Genomic DNA, 16,607 nt, shown 5'->3' with positions numbered 1-16,607 from the left:
GTCTCATTCTGTTTTGACCAAATTGTCCTATATTTTGAAAGGACGACGTCTATAAAATGGGAATTTTGCCTATGGAAGTCATATCACCTTTAATAGAACGGCCACGGGGAATATTTGCAGAAATCTATTGATATCTGCAATTCTCCTGAATTCAAGGCTACTTTTCATCCATTTTTCAATATGTGCACCTTCTTAAAATAGTATCATCTTTTAATATTTATCACATCTCATATGCTAAACAGCATGCTGAAGACTGACATTGTTTAAAATTACCTTACAATTTGTAAAACTGCACAAGTGTGACTAAAAGTAATTTGTGTTGTATTTTTTTTTTAAATGTCCACAGTAAATATTGTGTTATGTGTTATATATATTATACATTTTCAAAGTCACACTTGTCAACACGGTGTTCCATCTTAATATTTGTTTGTCCTAGTAAAGTAGGCTGTCAGAAATTTAAGACATTAACACTAACGATGTCTTCACAGACCCCGGTAAGCACTCATTTTGGATTCATGTAGGTAAGGTAGTCCAACACTAGTCTGGGTCTGTGAGTTTCAATGAAACGATTAAGACAACAATCAGATGTGGCTGACACATGTGGCTTACTAAACCCTACTTATTTATGCTCTACTTGCCTTGTTACAATAAATATTGTGTCTCAAGAACAAAAAGCAAGGCTCAGAACTGAACGTACTGTAAATCAATCCACACCCCTGACCTGAGAAAAGACATTTTAATGGCCGTGAAACACTGAAACCAATGGAGATTTAAAAACAACTGGCTGCCTGAAATCTTGGTATCACCATGGAAACCTTAGAATTGAGGCATTGCGTGGGTTAAACGTTCTCCATAAACCATTTTAACTGAGGTTTAAACCTGAAAACGAGTCTCAGAAAAAGCTGGCCTACGAGCTCAACTGCAATGGAGCAATTTAGCTCACAACTAATCTAGACCAGCGGTTCTCAAACTGGAGGGGGGGTGGGGGGTGGACTGTATCCTAGTGGGGCACCAGAAGGTTCAGGGTTTTTTAATTTTTTAATAAAAAAATAAAAAATAAAAAAAACACCTTGACCTACATACATACATCCTCTTGACAGTTACGATGATATTGAACTTTATGCCCATTTTAGATTTAAACATGTGCATCTTTTGAAGATCACTGATGAACTCAAAAGTAACATAAAACATTCTTCTTCCAGAAATGGAGCACTTCCTCCATTTCTCCAGGTTTGCCTCTCTTTAAGGTATTTCGCGACCGGATCATTTCAATACCTGGTAGGCGACTCGATACAGGTGCATAAATCAACAGTCTGAAGAACAGTCCGTTTCATTGCACCCTCTCTGTGTAAACTGTTGCAGAAGTATGTATACTTCCCCACTGATACCAAAAAATTGAACGAAACTCGTCAGGTGTGTTTTCAGGTCGCTGGTTTTGAAATTGAATTTGAAGTATGTCAAATTAAAAGGAGGCTGTGTGGTCCAGTGGTTAAAGAAAAGGGCTTGTAACCAGCAGGTCCCCGGTTCAAATCCCACCTCAGCCACTGACTCATTGTGTGACCCTGAGCAAGTCACTTAACCTCCTTGTGCTCCGTCTTTCGGGTGAGACGTAATTGTAAGTGACTCTGCAGCTGATGCATAGTTCACACACCCGAGTCTCTGTAAGTCGCCTTGGATAAAGGCGGCTGCTAAATAAACTAATAATAATAATAATAATAATAGTAAAAGGAAATTACTCAGAGATTCAGGTTATCCATTAAGAAAGTGGTTAATAGTCCCTTTTCTCAACAAATACCACATAAACAATTTCTGTAAGTAACAACACCGAAGCTTCAAGCTTCATATAATAGGTGTAATGCGGATGCAATTTAATTGACTGAAATATACAACTCGTTATAATAAACACTTCTTAGTATAAATTGTAATGTATGTAGGTACCGGTATATTCATTAGCCTTAGATTAGGCAGCATTTTAAACGGTTTCTATTGAAAATTGAATACAATTGGAAAATATATACAGTATATGTAAATATTTTATTCAACATTATTATTAATAATAATAATAATAATAATAATAATAATAATAATAATAATAATAATAATAATAAGATACAACACTGGAGTGGAGAGATAAACTCTTCATTACAGTGTTGTCTATGTGAATGGGAAAAGTCTGCAGTGTTGGTATCCCGGCTCAAAATGAACAGATTTTATTAAATGTTCTTAGGGAAAACCAGCGTTCCATTAAGCCAACAAACCTCTCAACATACAACCTGCTGTACCAGAATAAAATGAAAAGAAAAGTACAAAAAACAATGAACTTGTACCACAGCAGATGAGACATTGTTTTTGAACTTTTTATATTCACAGAGAATAATTGAATTTTTGCTGTCCTGTTTTTTTTTTTTGTTTTTTTGGAGAAGAAAAAAAATTCTGAATCAAACTAAACACTTCTTGAAAGTTATGTTAACAGTTCATAAATTCAGTGTGTGTGTGTGTGTGTGTGCGCTATACTAACTGCCAGCATTCGCTTTTCTCTTTTTAATTGAATTATTGTTCCACTTGTTGTTTAATTGTTGTATGGTTGCTCTTAATTTAATGTACATGTCTCTTGTCAGCCCCACACCCTGTTTGTGTTATCCGTGTGTGTGTATTTCTCACCCCCAAGGTGTGTTATGCTTCCCGTCTGCTTACCCTTTCCCGTTTCCGTCTTAATTCTCTGCTTAGTTCAGCGCTTATAAATGCTACAGTTAGTTAGTAGTCACCTTTGCAGAGCAAATAAAAAAGCAACACATTGAAATTCCATTTGCGTGTCTCGCTCTTCTTTGCTGAACCTGTGCGCACCAGGCGCCACAATATGCTTTTATTAAATTTTGTTATTTTTTTTTTGTTGCTTTTGTTAATTTTATCCCTGTTACTTTATTCTGCCTCTGTCATTTTCTCAGTGATTTTGAACACATTGACCGTGACTGCTCTGTGATTAACGTCCAAATTTTCCGTGATAAAGTCCTAGCCCTAGCTATTATATATATATATATATATATATATATATATATATATATATATATATATATATATATATATATATATTTAATGTATTTATTTATTTATTTATTTATTATTTATTTATTTATTTTTCTTTGAAAAGTTGGGAAGGCTCTGCCTCCCTTGCCTCCACTGATTAAACCTACTTACTGTGTAGATGAACTCTCAACAACTGTAATGGTTTAACTGGGATTAGGTCCCTAATCTTTGGTAAAGAACCTTGAATAATGTTGTTCAAACTATGGATACTCACAATTTCTAATTAGTTGTACTTTTATTCTTTTACATGTTTTACAAGCAGTTCACAAACCATGTCTGCTTTTGTGTACGAGGTAGAACAGCTCCATGTAAGTAGAAGTTTTTTGTTTTTTTTTAGTATTGAAGTATTAATTAGGCTATTCAATATAGTCCACCACTGGGAGAATGAAGCCTGAAGGCTACTAGACCACAGATGGAATTCTGAGCAAACCACATTACTCATGAAATATTGAGTAAACCTTTGTATTTATTAGCATCAAAAACTAGTGCTGCATAAAATCAGAAAAATAGATTTATCACAAAACAAAATGTACGTATCCATTTTATAATAGCAATAGAACATTCGGCTCGGCCATTTAACGGCACGAGGCGGGCCTTTGCCAGACAGTAAAACCCTCTTCTTCAGGTTCTATTGCTTAATTGTTTTCTTTCTCTGTTAGTCTCAATAATGATCTATAACCTATGCATAGTGATATGTCCAGTTTCTGTAAATCTAAAGCAGTTTTATTGACAAAACAGTGTTCAACAGCCATGACTTTGTTGTTATTGTTTCTGCATGTGTGCAAATACTGCCTAACATTGCATGCATTCAAATTAGCTATGTAAGTTATCTGTACTTCCCAATTTTCCAAATCCAGCACATATGTGAAAAAAAGGGATGCGAATCAATCAAACGCTAGAGAGGGGTGAGTTACATGGGTATTTCTATGTTTTTTGATTACGATTAGATTTACGTTAGGTTACGATTAGATGATGAAATGTGTAGCAGCCGTCATTCCTCCTGAGCTTTGGTTTATAAACTTCATGTGGCTGCTTGTCATTTAAAATTTGTTATAATATATATTTTTACATTATTGTAAAACATGAGCCTATGAATGCTTAAATCTCATAATTTACCAGCAAAAAAGTGGAGAATCCAAAAACTGCAAGGTCCTTTATTTTCATTTGAAGCCCAGCTCACACGACACAAACACAAAGGCTGGCTGAAAACGGATCCTGATGCAGTCTCTCAGAATAATGAGGCTTGTGTTCCTGGGGAAAAGACACATTCGCTTGGTGCAGCAGGGTTAACTGAATGCAATAAAGAGAACATTGCAATAAGTGTAGGGCATACTATACCTTTTGCTTTTCCTGGTTTTAGCTCAAGCAGTTTGACATTTATTTATTTATTGGTCAGTCAGAGCTTTTTTTAAATCTCCTTGTTACTGTGCCAAATGCATTAAACACATTCTAACTAAATCATCATTAAACACTTATTTATTAAAGTAAAGATACAATTTGACTAGCAAAACATTTTCTGATGACCATATACTTACTGTTTGTGTATCATGTGACTTCTATTTACAGTATAATTTCTTATACTGTAAATAGAGCCCTGTGAAATTATTTTTATTTTGTATAATTTTTCATTTTATTTTTCACAAATGTTGTTTTATTTTGTTTTATTTTTCACAAATGTTGTTTTATTACAGATACACATTAATAAAACAACTCAAATAGATGTTTATCAATAATAGTATAGTATACATCACGTTTTAATTACATACATATTTTTTATTAAACATTATCTGATTTTTTTTTTACATTTTGACAAACAGACCTCGCACAGAAACATTATTTAGTTACCATAATTTAGTTCTCATTATATATATATTTACACTGCCCTACTATTGTGGGGCTGTCATAATAATTGCACATACAGCAATATACCCATTAAAAAAACAATTGCACTAAAGCAGTATACAACAAGCTTGGGGTTTCTCAGTATTTAAACACTCAGCAAAGCAGATTAATTCATTCAGATCCATTCAAAACCAAAACAGCATTTGCTCCAGTGCAAAGTTTGCACCACTTGAAATAAAACAAAGAATTAGCATACTAATACAAAATACAGTACAAGCAAACAAGCCATATTTTCAAAAGCAATAAACAGCTAATGATACTTAACGACGGTATCTGTCGACAGTTACAAAGTCTGCACATCATTATCACTGACAGCTGCATACATCCCCTCATGCTCAAATTCTTTGCAGCGTTGTTTAATTGTTATGCACGGTTTAGGCGTTTTAGAGGGGGGTGGTAGGCAGTTTCTGTAGCTGATGCATGCATGCATAAAGATTATCCTATCTGAAATAATGAAAAAGTGTAAATGACACCTATGTTTAAAAGGGTGTTTACAACAACAAAATTCTATTTACGTAATACAGGCCATATGAGTCCACAACAGATGCAACTGGAGTGTCCTATTTGTCATCCTTGTTTATTTATCTCCAAGGATGTAATTATTTATGACATTTTTCCCTTAAGATTACCTCATAGCACTGTTGTGCCAATAGTACTAATTCCTTTGAAGTTTATTGATTTATAAAAATGACTTGGGGCTACCCTTCCTCTCTCAAACAATGTGACTATCAATATTGCATTAAAAATACAAAAAGAAAATTCTGATAAAGGATTTATGATTCTTAACGTCAACCCAATGCCATTTTAAAGCAAGCCAATCACTGCTATAATAAGAGTATTGTTTTTGTATCATAATACTTTCCAACAATGGGATTCAATGCTGTGAAGCTTTACAGACGAGCTACACAGACCGCTCTGCTTGCTGAGGAGATTTCAGTGTTTTTTTCTGCAGCAGTGTGGAGGTGTGTATATGTTGACAATATACTGGATTTGTAATTTGTATTTATAAATACATGTCAATGCTTTAAGATGAGTCAGGAAGTGTGTTGTGAAATGCCTGAAAAGTACATGACCGACAGGGAGGTCCTTAACTGGCAGATAATGAACAACCCTCAGGTTCTTAACTTCAGGGAGCTCACTCATTAACATGATTACAAACCTATTGTTCTGATATTTTGTCAGAAAACGTGTTATTTTAAAAGAGGCCCTCCCAATAGTGTGCAACCCCCATGCTGCATCCTCATTGGCTAAGGCTGTCCAACGTTCTATTAGGTTTATAATTTTGGCTTTGACCCCTATACCCCTGTGCAGCCCGTTCCAGTGGTTAATCTCTTATCAATATTATTAAACTATAAGAAAAAAAGATGAAAAACAATTGAGCATTCATCCAGGGAAAAAAAATGGTACTGTTTTTTTTTTGGTATTAAAACCAAGTGTGTAATGAATTTGAAATGAGCACATTAAACATTGTTTACTGAGTGAATTCAAGTGGGTTTTTGTCTTTCCAAAGAATGTCCTCTTTTTCATTGCATGCAGCCGAAGACTATAACCAAGGATTTAAACATAAAAGTGGATTAGCCGGGCACATTCCAGCTCTAATCCCCCATTTTCAGCTCCTTTGCCCAACACAGCAGCTCTCCCCTGGTGCCCTGGCTCTCAAGTGGGGTTCTTTTAGCTCCTGTCTATGGCTGTATGGACGTTAGTTATCTCAGAGCTAATCCGTCCGATAACCGGAATTAACTGGTGCCAGGCAGGGAGACTTTAAGCAAGGAACACTTTTTTTCCCATTGCATAAACAGACAGGTCTTGCAAAGACTGCAAAGGAGGCACATTCATTGTTGGGACGGTGACTATCTCTCCAACATCATAATGCTGTGCCATCCTGTCCATGTATAAGTATTAGTATCCAGCGCAGCAAGTATTCCTGCTTGATCACTGACCGTGATGATTGTCAAGATCGTTTTCTTCAGTGGCTTACATATATTGGCCAATAATATTTATAAAAACTGCCAGTTTTGACCCCTTTCTAAGTTAGATATAGAAAAAATGGGGACATTACAGTTTTTATGAAGATTTCAAATAAAGAAATCTGATTTCAAATATCTTCTACCGGTGATAGGACCTGTATGTCAAAACGGCCCTATTTACAGGCACTGTCAGCTATTTTATGGAAGTAGTCTAGACTAAGCAAAATATCACAAAGTGATATTAAGTAACCCCCCCTTTTAAAAATACCTGTTCCTTTTTTCCTGCTCTCCATTCCTGGTTAATTTAGAGAGAACCTGTTGCGGTATTTCAGTTACCTGTCTTTGAGTGCACTGAGGCTGGAGGAAGAACACTGCACTGTGAGGCTAATCAAGGAAGGCTTGCTGGTGTTTGCGCTTTGACAAATAGTGCAGATGTGGGCAGGCTTTCTCACTATACACTGTACATGAGTCACAACATTTTATCCACTGAAACACATTTGTTTTTACACTGATGTACAATCTGCGTGCAGTCTCTTCGCTAAGATCAACGTTAAGAACATACGAAAGAACGCAAGACTGTTTACAAATAAGTGGACGCTATTTATCTCACTAATGCTTGCCTGGTTCCTTGTAGCTGATTGATCTCAAAACTTTGTCAAGTTGGATCTTAAAGGATTCCAGTGATTCACAGCTAGGTAACCCATTCCATCCCCTCACCACTCTATATAAGAACATATAAGAAAGTTTACAAACGAGAGGAGGCCATTCAGCCCATCTTGCTCGTTTGGTTGTTAGTAGCTTATTGATCCCAGAATCTCATCAAGCAGTTTCTTGAAGGATCCCAGGGTGTCAGCTTCAACAACATTACTGGGGAATGTTGGCTCCAGACCCTCACAATTCTCTGTGTGAAGAAGTGTCTCCTACCCTCTGTCCCAATTCGCCACTAAATATCCAGCTGTCTTCTGGTCCTGGATGTTGTACTTATCTTAATGTATTGGTCAGCATTAACTTTGTCAGCCCTCTTTAAGATTTAAAAAAAATTCAATCAAATGAATAATGCTTCCGATTAAGCAAATTATTATGTCATTGTCATTGTTTCGTCTAAACTGAGCACCAAACAAAATCAATAATAATTATTATTATTACAGGAGTGTGACGGGGAGCCCTGCCCCCATGTATATATTGAGTGCTATTTTTATGATTTATTTGTATTATATAATTTCTGTAAATATGACAATATTATTTGTATTGTATTATTATTAGTAGTGATAGCCGTCCGTCATTGTTATTTACTATTTGAGACTGGCGAAAAAGCTGCTCTCATAAAGTGTACCTGGTGTGGATGGGGTTGAATCCCCATCCCGGAAAAGCTTGTGGGAATGTGGCTGGAGCCTTAATAAGGTCATTGTTTAATAGGTAATTAAGGCTCCAGCCACATATATAAAAGACCCACTCCAATACATTATTGAAGAGGGTTCAGAGTGGAGAACGAGTGGGGAGAGGAGGTAATAAAGTAATCAGAGAAAAAACAATTGCTAAACCAGCACGATACTTGTTATTGTTTATTGCTTGTTTGTTTGTTTGGCCAACATGCCCTTTTGTTTTGTGTTTGTTTAAATCTTTGTTTTATTATTTAACGCCGTAGCGTTTCAGTTTTGCCCCGCCAGTACCTGCTTGTGTGTGTTCCTTTCTGGTCTGATGTCACCCCTGCAGCCATCCTGTTCACAGGGAGCCAAGGAAGTAAATTTAATGATTTTCCAATTGTCGGCAAGTATTATTGTGGAGTGAGACAATTTACCACCTAGTTAAAGACTATGTTAATATGAGGGTTGAATCAGCTTTGAGATTAAACCAATGTATTATGATGAGGACAGCATTGGCGATGCTCTGAGAAAGGAGCTACACTTTATAATCCTGCTGGTAAGGGACTTTGTTAACAGTAGTTTTGCACAATCTGTTAACATGATGATACAGACGGCACTGGCTGTTTTAACATCATTTTTTGAATACAGTCCTGTTTATTAATGCACACAAACCACTAAGGTCCAGGTATAGAGCTGTAATGCTAATGAAGCAGCTTTTTAACCTTGACATACGTGTTAATAACTAACATGAGTGTGAGAAACAAGCCATTAAAGTGCTAAACAATCACAGGCGTAGGCCTCAAGGGCAGCTCCAAATGACAATTACAGGATCTGCCGTAGTCAGCTTACTTGCCGTTGCTAGGAGAACCAATCCAGACTTTCCACAATAAAAGTGAGTTTTTTATTTTGTTTTCTGATTTATTTTTCCAAGTCATATGCCAGGTTAAAGACTTGAGTAACCAAACAGGATGTTGTCCACACTGTTGAGTGTGTGATAGGGGGCGTGGCTTATCCGCTGCCAGATTAGGAGAGACGGAGGTGCGTTGACAGTATCAGGCATGCAAAATTTATTTAAAGAAAACCAAAGAAAACCATGTGACGCTACCAGCAATGGCAACGCATGGCATACATGTAACAAAACAAACGGGAACAGAAAATGCAAAATGGCAAAATAAACCCCTGGAAAGCAAACTACAAACAAAAGGTGCTGTGAATTCAGTGAGCGCTACTCCGCTACAAAGGATGTCCTGCTGACGCTCCTCGCTATACTAACCCCTGTTCCTATAGCAATTCAAACCCTGACCCAGGTTCTACACACAGTGTTCAGCGGTTTTGATTCAATGAATGATTTGCTCCGATCCCAATTAAACACGCGGTGGCTTCTTAATCTTTGCTGTCCGGTCAGCATGGATGGTCCTGGTCCTTGAATCATGACCTTTCAGCAGCCCCAAGGTGTGTTAGCTGGATTCTTTTATCGGGATCCACAGCTGCTTTTCACAGAAGCCAAACACAATAACAAAACAAATCAAACACAAAACAAAAGGGGAGTTACACCTGATGCATCCCATCCCATACAGTATGTGCTCAATTCTGGGTAGATGCCCATCATAAAATACTGCAGACTGAGGAGACTTGTCGGTTTAGAAGGCCAGTGTGTTAATATGGGTCTTTACAGGTCATTAATCTGGGCAGGTTTCAGCCCTTTGGTGCAGTTTTATTAAAGATTGTAGCAGCCTTTTTCTAGGTATGCAGGTTCCTTGAAACAACACATTGTCATTTATGCAAACTTTCAAATTAAGTATTATTGCGTTGCAGAATGAATAAGAATTCATACACATTAGTCAAAAACACAGATAACATAGTGCAACAGGCTGTGTTGTGTAATGCACAGCTGTTATGGATCTGGTGCCCTGGTAGATGAGAGACAAAATGAGGTTAAAAGCTCCATGACCACGACTGCAGACGAGTTCAGCTAGAGAGAGAGGAAACAATCGAGGAGTGGATAAATAGGCATGACCAGCTACAGGTTCCTCTCGGTTCTGCCTACCCTGAGGCGGTATTGTGCAAGGGCACACAAGCATAACAGCATGCCATTTTAATCCACAGCAGAGAGTAAAAAGACTCATTGCTCAGTCATTCACAGTATGGAGCTTTGTTGAGCTGAGTGAGCAGCTTCTTATTGTAAATGCAGAGACTTCCCAGTGGAAACACTGGAGAGGTCATGATTATTGAAATCATTAACCCCACAATCTGTGACTTTCTTCTTTATAACCCACGTGAAGGGGCCTAATCCCTTTAAGCTGTAGGGGTATGTACTTGTGGCAGAGAGCGAATGCATCTGAATCATCAATCTCCCTTTTGACCTGTGAGAGGGCTGTACAACAGGAACTGTGTGCCTTATACTGAATGGTTGGGCAGTTCATTCCAGGGGCAGTCAGAAGCCAGCCATTCAGGAAGGGGGCAGCGTCACAGTACCAGGAGTCCTCGCCCTACTACGGTGAGCGAAGTTTCAGTCATGAGGGGCGGGGCTTAGGGTACTTTAGGGGGACGTGACGCCGTAATTGGTTCCTTTGTTGTGGTTAATAGGAGGAAACAAGGACTGTGAGATCGTGAGTGAAGTATTTTTGTTTGTTTTGTAACTGTGTATATTTGTCTTTGACCAGACGGCTAATACGAATCCGGGAGCAGCCTCTTCAAGCCAGCGATAAAGCCTGGACTGCACTTCACCTGTCTACAAACAAGCACCACTGTTTAAATCACTGCACCTGCACCAAGAGCACGCACTGTCCGGAGACGTGTCTGTATCTGTGTTCTGTGTCTGTGTTTTGTATTATTATTTCGGGACTGCAACCCCTTGGTTTATGCGCTGGCAATGCCCATAGTTGGGTAGAGCCAGCATTATTATTTCATACAGTCAAGGAGATCATTAAAAAGAAAAAGAAAATACCTTAAACTGTGAACTTTGTGTTTGTCGTTGTCTGGAGCACCTGCATCACCCCTATACCTATGCACAGCCACGCACATGTTCACAGTACTGTACAAAGAGGCAGTGGCCTTTTTAACTGTCTCATCGTTAACAGGCCTCGTCCTGCCTGGGACATATCTGCGTGGGACTAAATATTTTTAATGCACTTTATTATGAAGAAATGGTTTTAGTGGGAGCAGGATCATTTTGGTTATGAGGTAATTTTGCAATGAAATATTTCCTTTGTCAATTGTGACTATAGTGGTGACTAAGGCTGCCCACATGTAGACCGTTTACACTTAATAAACATTTAGAAAGTCCATAAGCTATAATAACATTGAGCAGCTTCGTTTTGTTTTTGTATTGCATTGCAATCGCATACTGACTCAATGACAACCCGATCCATTATTAAACAACTTGGCCTAGTTTTGTGAAATAATTGCCTGTACATGTAGTCATTTATATATATACTTGCCAAGCCAGCTCTGGTATATCTATGCATACAGGAACCTGTTAAGCAACTACAGACTCCACAATGCACCTGACAGGGCTCTATCAAATTCCTGCCAAATGAATATTCTGAGACTCGTGTGTGGGATGTACTGGAGACTTGCTTGTTTTCCAAAAATGCAGTCAATGTAGATTACACGTTTTCAAAAAAACCTTCACCAGCCTGGAGGTGGTGGATTGTGCTTCTCTGGAACCTCATCCAGTTTGGGATCATGGCACCACAAAGTATGCTCCTTTCAATGGCATGTTCAAAGAATCCAGGTGCAGGCAGTGTCAGTACGCACCAGTAATAAGTGACATTTAGAAAGAGGGTACCAGCTAGCCCTCTCTTGCAGAGGTTAGAGTTTTTAATTACCTGGCCAATCTGTGAACCCACTAAGCTTTGCATCACTCTACAGGAAGACCCTTTCTCATTGTACTGTGCAGTGATGTTGCTTGTCGGTTTGGGTGCCACTGTATACAGGTGTGGGATAAAAAAAGTATTGTTTTAAGGGGCCCCCGAGAGGCTCACCTGGTAATGGCACAGCCCATGGGGTGAGACATACAGTCAGGGGAGCACAGGGTTTAGTTTTGTTTTCACTGATGCATGCTGCATACAACCTAACTAAAATATAAACGTGGAGTTAACTGTGCCACACTGTTTCTCCAGCTCTAAGCACCCCCTATCACCCCAGCCTTACTTCCATCAAATCTTCAGACAATAAACATGTTGTATGCAGAAATAACTAGATGTCTGGCTTAATGAAAAATATGCAATTGCTGTAAGTGTGTGCAATACCAGCAACTATCTGTTCATTGAAACAGAATAATGCTGCTGCATTAACATAAACTTGTTCTATTAGTAATAACATGAAAAACTATAATGTTCTGTACAATAGCCCAGAATACAGTTGCTATGTTAAAACAAATAGGTAGAAACTCTGAATTGAAAGAACTATTTCTATTGTGTAGCACCCATGTTTCCATCTCTAAATATTAAATTATTTTAATTAAACACTTGCATTCAGAGTTCAGAATGCAGCCAGTAACTCAGGTGGATGAAGTTATGAGGATACCAAACATTTTCATTTATCCATTTATTTATGTAGGTATGCAGAAGTATTTTTATACTCTGTATAGGAATTTGAAAAAATCTGCAATTGCTTATTCACCATGGTGTGACATTGACAGAACTGTACACAATGGATCAGCACAACTGATGTATTTTCTTTGAAATGTAAAAGCTAATTTTACTATTGTGGGCAAATGACACTTTGACAGAACATTTAATCACATTTTGTATGGTTTGCTGGAAAATATTACATTAAAACACTCTTACCAGCTGATTTTTGTTTGCAATGAAATCTGCTATTACGGAGTTTTTATTTTGGTTCAATTTTCTTTTAAATTACATAAATTTGTAAAGTGCCTTGGGATACTTGCTATGAAAGGCGCTATATATATAAAATGTTGTTGTTGTTGTTGTTGAATAATGAACAGTTTTTTTTTACTGTATAACATCTGCCATTCAAATGATCACCTCTGATATACACTATCATGTTTTATTGGTAAAAACATTTCATCAGAAAGGATAGGCCCAAGAAAGGTTTTAAACTTGCAACACACTAAGAAAATAAATCTTGTTGACTCTCCATTTACTTTTAAATCCCTGTGCGCTGTGTGTATGAAACGTGTTGTAACAGGATCCATTTTCTCAACCAAAAGTAAAATATCATGAACATTTCAAGCTCTATAGATCTATAGATCCTATCTTTGAGGAATACCAGACTAATAACATTATGCTCCTTGAAGAAAAAGTGATTGTTGATTCACAATGATGTGTTTGACTAGAGATAACTGTAGGCCAAGGTCAGGTGTGCCAGTTAATTCTGAGTCACATTCCTCACGTTCAAAATCGAACCTGCCTTAGTGCTTTTCTGTGTTCAGCTGCAGCTCCAGCATGCTTCCTGCAGCTTCTACATTGTAACTGTTGTTAGGGTTTCCTTATAAGTAGAGCCGAAAGAATTTACAAACTTGTGAATTCTATCTTGAAACTGTTAGTGATGACATATTCTTAGTGCCAACATTTAAATACAGCTGGACAGACCCTACAACACTGAGTCAGAAGCAAGTAGCGTAGAGCCATCTTTTCACAGCCATCTCTATGACAACACATAAACACATCTTTATTTGACAGCCACATAATGCAGAAGTTGTTTAAAAAGCGACTGGCTTACAGAGTTCACTGTGCCCTGCTGTGTTGCTAAGGTAATGCAATTCTGTGCCATACTTCAGTGTCCTGATTCGCAAAAGATTTGTGATAAAAACATGTTTTTAACTATGTACAGTGCTCGAATTCAATAGGACATAATAATATGTTTGTATTGAATGGCTTGTAAATAGAGTATCTTGTTTGGTTTTGCTTTTGTTTTAAAAAAGCTTTGTAAAATATGCCAGAGATAGAGTTAGACTCCCATCCCTGCTAAACCAGGTGTGAAATGTGGCCAGGTTCTAATTGATGTATTGATTATCAATCCCTAGTGGTGTGTACATATGTATTCACAAGCATGAAAGACAATAGACAATCAAAAATGACGTGTGCAGCAAAACAGTAGACACAGGTTCTACTATGTGAATGAAGTGTATACTGCAAAGTATTAACGTTTCAGCATAAAGTGCTTCATGCATCTAATATAGTAATAAAGGAAATTAATAAGAAGGCATACACAATATTAAAGCCCTGAGAATAAAGCAACAAACGCTCACACACAGGGGAGGGAAGAAGGAGAGAGAGGAAATCCACAACATATCTCCCAGTGGTACAGTTTATCAATCATACCTTAGCTTGGGTCAGACTCATTTTCTGTTTCTGCAAGTTTAAAACTATCAATAATCCAAAATCGGAATGGGAGCTGAATGGGGAAGTCCATTTAAAGTGAAACACATCGTGACATGCACTAATTAAATCAACGTTCAATTAAAATAATGTAATAAAACATACAAGTGCAATATAAACCAGTGGAAAATAATCAGGCATTCGTGACCCTGTTACCTTCATTATAAGTACTGGTAAAAGAAAACCAAGTTGTCAAACAAGCGTAAGTAGTGTTATTATTGTCAGGATTCTTCTTGATCATGCAAGGTTTTACATTTTGAAACTGTTAATCTCTAATCCCTGTTAGGGTCTGGGCTCCACAAACTGTTCCTCTCTCACATGGCTAGCTGTTCCTTGCACTGCCTGTGCCCGGAGGCTCTCATCCAGCGATGACAGCCACTTGAGCACAGTGACTTGACATCTGGTCCATGACTCCACCAGGCACTAAAATGATCTACACCGGTCGAATAACAAGACAGATCATTCCAGTGCCTGGCAGAGTCATGATCCACGCATCAATTCCTCTATTTCAAGTGGCTGTCATTGTGTTTAAAAGGGAAACTGCAGTTTTTTGTTAGACAATGAAAAGAAGGGTGTTCACTGATCAGACCTCACATGCTACAGCTTGTTTGACCCCCCGGCTGTGCAGATTCTCAGAAAGACCTGCCAATATATACATATCTGCAGCACTCAAAAATAAAAAATATGCAATCAAATAAGACAAAGGCGACAAAGATCTGGTTGATATAGTGCACCAAGTCTGGTTTTCACCTTTAATACTTATTGGAAGACTTGTTTTTTTTAGTATGGCTGTAAGTGATTGCTGTGTGCTCCAAATCCCATGTCATTGTTTTTTTTTCCACTACATTCCACAGTTGACAAGCTGGAATGATTGTAGACTGGGGCCTGCTGAGTTTGGTCTAATCCTTGGAGTGAAAGCACATGCTGGGCTGGTTTCTGTGGTAACCAGTCATGGCTGCTTTCATCTGTAAACGTGGGTCTGAGTAGAGAGAATAATCCACCCTCAAAGGTGACATTTAACAGGGTTATGGATTGTTGGTTTTGAAAATAAGATTTCCAAAAAACGCCTCTCAACAATTCTCATTCTGTCTACAAACAGACAAGTGCAATAAACAGCTATTCAGTGCAATGGGCAGTATGAAGAAAGTAAGAACCTGGGGCTTGTAAACCAGGTAGATTCTGAAAAACTCCAATCAATACCAGCAAAGCTGTTATAATTGCCCTGGCAATGCATTGTATTCAGTTTACTGGGAAATAGGAAACAGGAGTTACCCTATCCCAAGCTTAAAGTGACTGAACTGTAGATAATGAAATAATTCCATACATCTTCTCTGTGTTGCACCTCCATTAGCTACATAGGTCTCAAATGTGAAGTTTTGAAAGAAACACATGTTTTAGCAAACACTTATTTGTATTTTAAAACATAGTGTCTAGGTTGCAGAAAATTCTCAAACACTTCCTGATTCATTTCATCTCAGCAATGTCTTCAGGGTCAAAGCCTGTTACTGGCTGAACGCAAGTCAGTGAATCGGGCTAGAAGCTGGTTAAGAGAGGGTCAAGAGAAAATGGGAGTGGATTACAAATCTGCAAAGGACTTGTGCTAACTCTATAAGGCAATAAACAGGTTTGAACTGAGGGTTAAAAGGGTTCTTTCACATAGTTAGATATGAGGATAATGCCTCAGAACACTGCACAGTTATTGGTATCTTTAATATCTAACTTATGCTTGAATTAAATAAGAAAATGTGTCCCGTATACTGGAGACACTGAACGTAGTGCCGGTAGCCAATTCATTGCCTAATAACTTTAACCAGACTTATACAGCTTGAGTTGCTAAAGCCATGGTGACGAATTTACTTTTTGTTTCTCTATACAACAAATCTGATAAAGTCTAACGAATCTGATAATGTCTCACAAATCTGACAAATCAGTTCTTAATA

This window comes from Acipenser ruthenus, chromosome 27 (genome assembly GCF_902713425.1).
Source record: "Acipenser ruthenus chromosome 27, fAciRut3.2 maternal haplotype, whole genome shotgun sequence".
NCBI lineage: Eukaryota > Metazoa > Chordata > Actinopteri > Acipenseriformes > Acipenseridae > Acipenser > Acipenser ruthenus.
The sequence above is the reverse complement of the archived record's forward strand: the minus strand, read 5'-3'. Positions refer to the sequence as shown.